Below are 11,708 nucleotides of genomic sequence, written 5' to 3'. Positions count from 1 at the left end.
GTAAAAGTCTATAAAATGTGTAGAAAAGTGTGAATAAATGAAAAATGTGGGCTGTCATGAGTACAAAAAATATTCGGCTAGGCTTGGATTTTGAAAAAAATTGTTCATTTTACGAGCTTAGGGACTAAATTGTAAAATGTTGAAAAGTTAAGGGAAAAATGTAAATTTTTCCATAATATGTTTTTGGGATGAATTGAATAACCTAATGATTAAAAAAATTAAATATGGTACTATAGATCAAGAAAAATAAAGTTCGAGTCTAGATCGGGGGAAAAACAAAGTAATTGACGAATAAATCTCTTTAGCCATTTTTTTAACTGAGGTAAGTTCATATGTTAAATAAGTTTTACTTTAAATGTGTTTAAATGCTTTAATTTATAAATGAATTGTGTAATCGACCTTACGGACACATTTGACAGCAATTTGATAAGCGAGAAATCCCAATTGAAGCTTTGGAATAGATTAGGATACAAGTGACATGTCACTAGGGTTTTATGTTATGTGATTCCGGGTGCTGGTCCTGTACGTCCTACCAGTGGCTTAGTATACTGGCATATGTTGCGGTTACTTGATAGCTTGTGTGAGCAGCACCGAGTAGCTACATCTTAACTAAAAGCTTGTGTGAGCAAACCGGTTAATGACAAGCATTTATGCGTTATGAGATAGAGGTAGCAATGGCTACATATGTGGCACCTTGTGTGCAAGGTTTCCCGAGTATCCAAATTTATTATTCCGAGTAGTTCATTGGGCATGACAAAGATGAGAATGGGTATGAAACCATTATGAGTGGTACTTTGTAAAATGATGAACTCAAGGTAAGTTGTGATGGAATGAATTGTGAACATGAGAATCTGGTAAATTGCATTTCCTCATGTTGTAGTACTTGCATATTAATGTATGGTAAGGTTAGCTTATTTCTTTCATACCAGCTTACTAAGCTATATAGCTTACTCTGTTTTATTTTCCATGCTTTATAGTGTCACCAAGCTAGCTCAGGTTGGAGATTATCGGAGTTCGCTTCACACTATCAAACTTTTATTTTGGGTACCAATGATTTTAAACATTTTGAGAATATGGCATGTATAGGGATTTGGTCATTTTGTTATACGTGTCATTATGATTTGACCAAATGTATTGGCTTGTAATTGTCAAGGGCTTGATGTGGTATTTAGCCATGTAACTTGGCTCATTTTGGTTGAATTGGTTGCAAGCTTATATATATATATGCATGCATGTGCAATTATCTCTTGTGTGATATGGTTTATAAATGCTTGGAGAATGATTGAATGTGACTTAATGGTTTTGTTGTTGAATAGTTGAGATTGGCTCATTGTATGCTATGAAATTTTATGGAGAATCATGTATGATAAAAGTATTTGTGTTGGTACTTGTGGATGTGAGCTTGGTTTGATTTGGTTTGGTATAATATGATGTTGGAAGTATGTTATGTGATAATAAAATGATATGTTCTAACCATGATTATGGATGTTTTGGTTGCCTAAATATACCATGAGGGTGGCAAATGGGTTGGTAAATAGCCTTTATTTTGTCCACACGGGTAGACACACTGGCGTGTGTCTAGGCCGTGTATGACACACGGCTTGCCCCATGGGCATGTGTTCTGGCCGTGTGTCCTCTGCACCTTAATTTTGAGAAACAGGATAATCAGAATTGAGCACATGAGCGTGTGTCTCAACCATGTGAGGGACACAGCCTCAAGCACAGGTATGTGTCCCAACCGTATGAAGTCTGCACCTATTTTATGTAAATTTAATTAACCACATGGCCTAGCACACGGGCGTGTGACTTGGCCATGTGACCTCAATTTGTTCATGCATTGCAAAACAGAGAGTTACACGGGTTAGGGATACGGGTGTGTGTGACCACATGGCCTGCCCACATGGGCGTGTCCCAAACCACACGGACGTGTGACCCCCATTCATAGCAAAAAAATTTCTAAGTTTTGCAAAATTTTCCTAAGTGCTGGATTTAGTCTCGAACCACTTCCAAAGCATGTTTTGGGCCTCGTAGGCTCACATTAGGGACCTTATGATTGAATACAAATGGTTTTAATTTGGATGCAAATTTATGACTCGGAATTGTATATTTGCTTGTGATGTGAGTCTGGTAATGCTTCGTATCCTATTCCGAGCTTGAATACAGATAAGGGGTGTTACAAGGGGACACACAGCCGTGTACTTGACCGTGTGTCACACATAGCTGAGACACATGTCCGTGCCTCCGCCCGTGTGGACAAAAATAGGCTATTTACCAATCCATTTTGCCACCCGAATTGTCACACACCTACATCACAATTCAAAGCATCGATACAATGCATAATAGGCATTAAATCCACCTCAACCAAGTGTCATTTAAACCATTTCAATGCCAACAATATACAAGACACACAATATTCCAATTTTCCAATTAGTTCATACCAAAAATCAATTCCTTCAAACATCAAAATGACCAAACTCAAATATGCATTATTTGGCCTAATTTCACAAGCATACCAACATTCACAAATCATCAATTTAACATTCATAATACCTATTATCAACAATCATCACACAACTATCAACCAACTCAATTCACAAGACATAAACATATATATACATGATTCAACATGCCAAAATAGACCAAAATATGCCATCACTCATGGCTATTCATACAAACCAAAACATATACATTTACAAGACAATTCATTTGGCCAAAATCATTATCAAGTCATAACCAAAATTACCAAAGTCCCTATACATGCCATATACTTAAAATACCAAAGTTCATAGGTACCGATAGATAGGTGGATAGTGTGAAGCGAATTCCGACGATCCCCGTATCCAAGCTAGCTTTGATAACACTATAAAACATTAGCAAAATAAACAAGGTAAGCTATGAAGCTTAGTAAGCTCGTATGAAATAAACTAAATGTAATCACATAAATATAACTCAATAATTTGAATATAACATTATGTATCTTTCATTAGTTAACAAACCTTTCAAATTCTCAATTATGAGATTATACAATACCTTCACAAATTTTTTCAATTTGAAACTTATAATTCATGTACATAACTGTATCATTTAACATCAATCTCATACTCATCCACCTTTTTCATATAACCAGCCAAATCAACCGATATGCATGGCCCTAAGCCAAATCGGTATAACTCGCACCCGAAGGACTATATCATGGCCAGAAGCCAACTTAATGTATCCCCTAATGACATGTCACTAGCATCCTAAACTATTCCTAAGGTTCAACCAGGATTTTAAATGTTGAATCGTCGCCGAATTACCATCATTCATATCCACAGTCTCATATTTTCAATTTATACAATATCAAAGCATATGAAATACATTTGTATTGAAATTTATCACATACGAACTTACCTAGAATTTGGAAACAACGAAATAAATCGATTAGTCGATAACTTTAGTTTTCCCCCAATCTAGATCTGAATTCTGATTTTCTTGATCTAGATATATTCAAAATTAACTTATTTAATCATCTATTTATTCAATTCAAAATATACATTAAGGCTATTTTACACATTTTCCCCTAAACTTTCATATTTTTACAATTTAGTCCTTATTACACAAAATCACAAATTCATGAAATTTCTTCAATACCCTTGCTATTTGAATTACCACAATGCCCCTAGAAGTCCATATTTCTCATTTAATTTACATTTTGACCACAAAGTTTCAACATTTCTCAATTTAATCCCTATTTTGCATTTTCACTAAAAATCACTTAACAAAACTTGTATATCAACAAGCATTCATAATCTATCAAGAAACTTCAAAATACACATGTATTCATCAATGGAATCATTCAAAATCTTTAACAGTTTTGCAAAATAGTCACTGGGCTAGCTAGTACTAGTTGCAACGATAACAAAAACATAGAAATCATTAAAAACCGAGTCAAAATTACTTACTTGCTAGCAATTGAAAATGTCGAATGCTTCAAGCTGTTTAAAGGATTTTCAAACCCTTATTTACAATGATAGATAGTTAATGAAGAAGATGATACAATATTTTCCACTATTTTACTAAGTTTTTTTATAATTACTATGTTAATCTTTAATAAAAGTTAAAATTCACTTATTTTATGTCCATAAATGTCCATTACTTATAATAATGGTCTAATTATAACATAAGTACGTTAACTTTAAGGTTCTATAGCTATTAGATACTTTTAGCTAATAGAACTTCACTTTTACGCTTTACGCGATTTTGTCCTTTTTACAGAATTAAGCATTCAAACGATAAAATTAATTCACGAAACTTTCACACATACATGCTATCATGCTGTAAACACTTAAAATAATATTAAAACATTTTTTAATCTCAAATTTGTGGTTTTGAAACCATTATTCTGATTTGACTAAAAATGGGTTGTTATAACTCTCCCCGCCTTAGGGATTTTCGCCCTCGAAAATCTTACCAGTGAATAGGTTAGGGTGCTGTTTTCTCATAGCTTACTTGGGTTCCCACGTAGCCTCTTCGACATCGTCTTATTGCCAAAGCATTTTCATGAGAGCTATGCTTTTATTTTTCAACTGTTTAACCTCACGTGCTAGAATTTTGATCGGTTCTTCGTTGTACGTCATATCAGGTTGAATTTCAATATCAGACAGAGAAATTACATATGATGGATTTGATCTATATCGACGCAACATTGACACTGAAACACATTTTGGATTTTCTCTAACTCAATCGGTAAAGCTAGTCGATATGCCACTAACCCTATTCTTTCGATAATCCCATACGTCCCGATTAAACGCGGACTTAATTTGCCTTTGCGACCAAAACAAAGTATTTTCTTCCACGAAGATACTTTCAAAAACACTTTGTCACAATCTGAAATTCAATGTCTTTTCATTTCAAATCTACGTACAATTTCTGATGATTTGAAGCTTCTTTTAAACAGTCGTGAATTAATTTCACTTTCTCTTCGGTTTCACTAACCAAATCAAACCCGTGAATCTGTTTCTCGTTAAGTTCAGTCCAGCACATTGGTGTAACAGCCCGATTTTGAAGCTAGTCAGAATAGTGGTCTCGAGACCACAAATTCAAAGTTAGATAAATTATTTTTTTATTATTTTGGAGTCATAGCATGTTTATATTAGTGCATGAAAAATTTGGTGAGCTAATTTTAACGTTTGTGAGCCCAATTGCTAAAAAGGACTAAATTGCATAAAGTACAAAAGTCTTAATTTGATAGCTAAAGGTGTTATTTTATTAGATATCAAAATTGAGGGATTTTAAAGGGAAAATAGACCCCTAAATCTTGGTTTGGCCGGCTATAGGAGGCAAGGGTGTTGAAAAGTCAATGGTAGGTAATATGATGACCTAAGTGAATAAAATAAAGAAAGAAAAACATGTCATCATTTTCATAGTTTCTTCTCCACCAATTTTTTTTCAGCCATTCTTAGGGGTTTTAAGTTTCAAAAATTTTAGCAACTTGGAGCACTCACAAGTAAGTGATTTCCATGTCCTTTGTTGATGATTTTTGTACTTTTGAGACCCTTGGAGCATGGGATTTCAAATAAGGGGTATATCTTACAAAATGGTTGAAGGTATAGGGTTTTTCTATGAGAAAATTTAGGGTGTTTTCTCAAATTTTATGGAAGAATATGAGTCTTATTTGTGTAATAGACAACTTTTGTGAAAGGTATTACCATGAAAACACCTGAAGGGACTATTTTGCAAAGTTATAAAATAAATAATAAATGTGTGAAATAGAGAGAATTTGGGGTTGCTGTAAGAGTAAAAAGAGTTCATCTAGGCTTAAGATGTGAAGAAATTCGATAAAAATTGATTTTTGAGTATAGGGGTAAAATGGTCATTTTGCCAAAGTCTAGGGGTAAAATGGTGATTTCACCGAAGATGTGAATTTTTAATTGCTTAATTTTATTTAGTGATTAAATGAATGCATTTTGCTATTATAGATCAAGAAATACTGAGTCTGAACCTAGACCGGGGGAAAGCCAAGCAAATCGACTAAACCGACTAGTCGTGTACGTTTTCAAATCCGAGGTAAGTTGTATGTAAATAATACAACTATATTGTCATTATATGTGCTTGAAATATTATAGCATGAATTGCTTGATTGTGGAATTGAGAATGTGTAACGATAAATGAGATAGTAGAATTTTCGTTAGAACCTTAGGAAGTAAATCGGATATTTATGCCATGACATATGGGTTATGGTAGGCTAGTGTAAGACATGTCTGGGACATGCATCGGCCACATTATGAGAGCCAATGTAAGACCATGTCTGGGACATGGCATCGGCATTGAGACAAGTGCCAGTATAAGATATGTCTGGCCTCGGGACGTAAGCCAGTGTAAGACATGTCTGGGACATGCATCGGCTACGAGATGTGTCAGTGTAAGACCATGTCTGGGACATGGCATCAGCACAGACATGTGAGAGCTAGTGTAAGACTATGTCTGGGACATGGCATTAGCCTCGAAGATGATAGCCAGTGTAAGACCATGTCTGGGACATGGCATCAGCACAGACATGTGAGAGCTAGTGTAAGACTATGTCTGGGACATGGCATCGGCCTCGAAGATGATAGCCAGTGTAAGACCATGTTTGGGACATGGCAACAGCACCTTACCCCATGTTTGAGGCTTATGGAATATCCGGTAGTGTTTCAAACGGTTCAACGGTGAAAATTATGATTGTAAGTTAATAAGGAAAGTATAACTATATTGTGAGTCGTACAGGTACCCTAATTGGAACATATGAGATACGAGCTCATTGTATAATATGTGGCTGGTATGGATGGCAATGAGTAAGTTATGTTTATGCCTACCTTGGTATTATTGAGCATGTTGATTATTGATAAATTGTTGTTGTTACACTTACTTACATGCAACTTACTAAGCTTTTATGCTTACTCCCTTTCCTTTCCATTTCTTTACAGTGCCCGCCTATCTAGCTTCAGGATCACCGAAAGTCAGAGATATCGATCACAGTATCCACCGAAGCACTCAGTATAGTTGGATTTGTATTTTTTATTATGGCATGTATAGGACCTATTCTTTATTATTTTGTGTCATTGAGGATTTGCCAAATGTGTTGGCTTGGGTTAGAAGCCCTCATTTTGTATTAAGCCTTGAATGATGGCTAACATTCATTTTGAGTTTATGAAAGATACATTTCCGTGGTTGAATGAGTGCCTAGTGTGGTTGAATTGGTTATATGAATTGTGCTTGTTTTCGTAATGGTTGACAATTGTATAAAACTAGGTATGTAAAGGTGTCAATGAGGCTTGGTAAATAGCCTTATATTGTCCACATGGGTAGACACACGGGCGTGTTTCTAGGCCGTGTGTGACACATGGTCAGCCCCATGGGCATGTAGTCTGGCTGTGTGTCCCCTGCACGTAAAAATTTTCAAGTCAGAATGCATGGTAATAAACACACGGGCAAAGAAATGGCTGTGAGTCTCAGCCGTGTGAAGGACACGGCCTAGCACACGGGCATGTGCCTTGGCCGTGTGACATCTTAAGCATGCTGACGTCAGAAATAGAATGTCCATGTTTTTGCACACAGGCTGGAACACGGGCGTGTCGTGGCCGTGTGAGGGACATGGGCCATTGACACGGGCATGTGTTTGGCCGTGTGAAGACCCCTGTAGGTGTGAATTAGAAATTAATTCCACACAGGTATGGGACACAGGCGTGTCCCAGGGTGCTTAGGCTGTGTGAGCTACACAGGCCATCAGCACAACCATGTCAAAATGGTCACAAGGGCGTGTTACCCTTCCACACGGGCGTGTGTCCTGTTTTAAAGGCAAATTTCTTAAGGTTGGTTTAAGGACCCGAAATTGTTTCGAATAGTTTTCAATGATAGATTTGGGGCTCGTAGGCCTATAATAAAAAGTTTAAAGTAGGAGTTGAAAAAGGTTTATTTTGGACCTAGTCTCGGTAATTTGAGATTGGTTGTATGCATGAGTTCAAATTAGGTAATGCCTTGTACTCCGCCCCGGCATGGGTTACGGGTATAGGGTGTTACAATTGGAGTTTGGCATTTACGACCATACAAAGCTTCATACGGTGCCATTTTAATACTCGATTGAAAGTTGTTATTATATGTAAATTCAACCAGTGGCAAATATTTCTTCCAATTGCCTTCGAATTCTAAAACACAACATTGGAGCATATCTTTGAGGATTTGAATTACTCGTTTAGACTGTCCGTCAATTTGCGGATGAAAAGTTGTACTAAAATTCAACTTCGTACCCAGAGCTTCCTGCAATTTCTTCCAAAATCGTGATGTAAACCTCGGATCTCTATTTGAAATAATTGAAACTAGTACCCCGTGCAATCTAATAATCTCAGCAATGTACAACTGTAACACCCCAAACCCGGCCTGGATGTTATGACCGGATCTGATGCGCCACATTGATGCGTTCAAAACACTTAGTTTGGAAAAGCTGAGTTGGTGTTGTAAAAGACACTTTTAAAAGTAAGTTAAAGTGAATGGAAGCTGCGCACCAGGTAGGAAACCAGGAAGAAGAGGAGGTGAGTCCGTCGGACTGCTTAAGTACCAAGCTCTCTTCGGATCCAATCCTAGACATGCACACCGCCATTGCCACACTCTAACATCTCGTATAATTTTGAGAAAAACCGTTTGATTATGACCATCTTAAGAAAATGATTAAGGTTGCAAAACGTTTGCTTAAAGATATTTATTTTTCTTGGGAAAACATTTACTTTGCGGAAACTTTGCGCGTCATCGTGATCTTTTTAAAAACAAGTAGTTTTTATAAAATGAACCCTAGTGCTAGCCAGTTTAATAATCCCCAAAATAAAAGTAATTAAAAAGAGCGGCCTTATTACAACCTTAAGCATAATAAAAATAAAATAATCCAAATTGAAGGCTAAACTTATTTAAAATCGTCAATCAATCTTCATGGCCACTCTGAATCCCTTGACTCCAAGTCCACCAATTCTAGGGCTCACCGCAAGGATGGAAGAGGAAGGGGTGAGTTTGGGAAAACTCTCGGTATACTGAAAACCCATCCAAAGACCAAATCAGCTCGAGCCCATTGGGCCTAAGCCCTATTCAGATAACATTACACGAGGTCAAGCCCTTTTCGAATACAATAGCAAGGCCTTAGCCCTTTTTACATAACAATGTGGCCCATAGGCCCGATTCGATAGCATGAGTAACAACAAGTAATAATGAATGCAAGCCCATCCGGGAGACTACTCAACCCACCAACCGCTACACCGCCTGTACCAACCCTACACACCATGTGGGAATATCTCAACCCACCCAAATTTCTAACACCACGATTTGAAAGAACGCACTCAAATTCGATCGATTGAGGCAAAGCCTCCAAGACGTGGATGAACCACTTTCAAGACTTCCTCCATTAATACCCCAATCCCATGCAACAGATATTAATAAATGCATATCATGCAAAATACGGTAGTAATCAATCAAGCGATTCACCAATTTAAAACCCTAGAGGTATATCGGTAATTTTGCTCTTTAGCGGTAATTTTGCTCTTTAGGGTAATTTCGTGATCTACGCTCTTGCACAAGCTAATTCATAATTTTATCGGTTTTATGCAATTTGATTCCACCATCTACCTAACAGCTAATTTGCCCATCTCTTACCCATATTGGTCCGTAGCCTATTGGGCCCGATTTTGGCCCATCGAGCCCTTTTTCCAAATACGCTAAAACGTCCACGCTGAACGTGCTTACCACCTTGCGGTGCCGGATCTAACAATTACTCTATGACTTGAGAGCATTCGCATACCCACATGACCATGAAATGCGAATTTGACATTTCGCTTTTGCCGAATTGAACTAAAGAAGGGTGTTGGTACACACATGCTTCATGACGATCGCTCTGAGATCCCTTACGATGTCCTACAATTATTCATCACCATTTTAGCATACAAGTTATGCTTAACAAACTCAAAATCCACCCTACCTTATTCGGCCAAAGAACCCTTATCGACCATAAGTTGCTTACCTTCACAAGGTCCAATAATACGATTCAAGCTTATCCAAGTCGATACTCCAAGCCTCATTGCTCCTCCAAAGTTGTCTATATCACACGGTCCAAGTCAACACTTGCCCACAAGGGCAAAATAGTCATTAACACCCTAGGGGCAAAATGGTAATTTTACCCCACAAGGGTATTTCATAATTTTACCCTACAGGGGTATTTTAGTAATTTTTCAAACCATGGGTATTTTGGTAATTTTACAAACTAGGGGTATTTTGGTAATTTTACAAATTGAGGGTATTTCAGTATTTTTACAAACTAAGGGTATTTCGGTAATTTTAGTAAACTAAAGTATTCTAAACATGGATAACAATACTAATGACTCTAAAGCCCATTCTCGGCCCAAATGGGCCCACACGCTCGTGTGGCCCTTTTAGCCCAAACCTAGCCACAGATATGCGATTCACCTAGCCTAATCCAATATTTACTACACAATCAAACAACTTATCCAATTGGGCTAGTAGGCCCATTGGGCCCATATGGCCCCTTTCTACCATCGCACCAAGTAGCAATCCAACAACAAGAGTAGTGATAAATACACACGATAGGAGATCGGAGTTAATCCGCTCAAAGCACTTCTAGCCGATGCCCAACCCAAACGAGCTTGCCATAACGCGAAAGGGATCGACCAAGAAAGGTACCTTTGCTCTCCTCATAGTTCTCTCTATTTAAAGCCGACAGCATCCACTCCTATGTTAGCTTACCGATGTGGGATCCTCCATTATCGAGTTTAAATTCAACACCACTCTTGCCACCCCTTGTTAGCAAAATAAATGCTCTTCGCTTGCCATGAGTTTGAACCTGGACCTCCTTGCCACCTCTATAACGCAACCTTCCTCCCTCTTATGTGGCGCTACTTTGCCATTAGACCACAAGGCTTTTGTGTCACAATATCTCCAACAATATTCTTAAGGCCTACCTACTACACCTGTGGTTTGATTCACCTTAAACCAAAAATTTTTTGCTAGAGTCCGTGTTTAAACCGGGACTTCTCCAACACTTCTCAACATATTTAACCACTAAAACAAGCCTTCATTAGCGAAATTTACATGCACAACAAAATATTATAAGCTGCCTTCAACCACTCCAATGCTCAAGGCCCAAAACTTCTAGGCCCAAATTCAGGGTGTTACAACAACTCAGCTAATTGTTCAAGCGAATAGTCAGTACGTACCGGAATGAAATGTTCAGATTTCGTTAGTCAATCAATGACAACCCAAATTGCATCTTTCTTCTTCAGAGACAGGGGTAATCCCGATACGAAATCCATAGTCACTATATCCTATTTCCACTCTGGTATCATCACAGGCTGAAGCAAACCCGAAGGTACTTGATGCTCGGCTTTCACTTGTTGACAAATTAAACACTTTGATACAAACTCAGAAATGTCTCATTTCATACCTGACCACCAATACGACTTCTTCAAATCATTGTACATTTTGGTACTCCCTAGGTGAACGGATAAATTACTACTATGTGCCTCGTGCAAAATTTTCTGAATCAACTCTGGATTTTTCGATACACAGATTCTATCTTGGAATATCAAAAAATCATCAGATCCAATTCGGTACTCTGAATCACTATTCGACTCGCATTGCACCCTTTTAGCTTGCAATTCACTATCACATTTTTAAGCTTCGTAAATTTGCTGAGA

This window comes from Gossypium arboreum, chromosome 11 (genome assembly GCF_025698485.1).
Source record: "Gossypium arboreum isolate Shixiya-1 chromosome 11, ASM2569848v2, whole genome shotgun sequence".
NCBI lineage: Eukaryota > Viridiplantae > Streptophyta > Magnoliopsida > Malvales > Malvaceae > Gossypium > Gossypium arboreum.
This window is presented reverse-complemented; position numbering follows the sequence as displayed.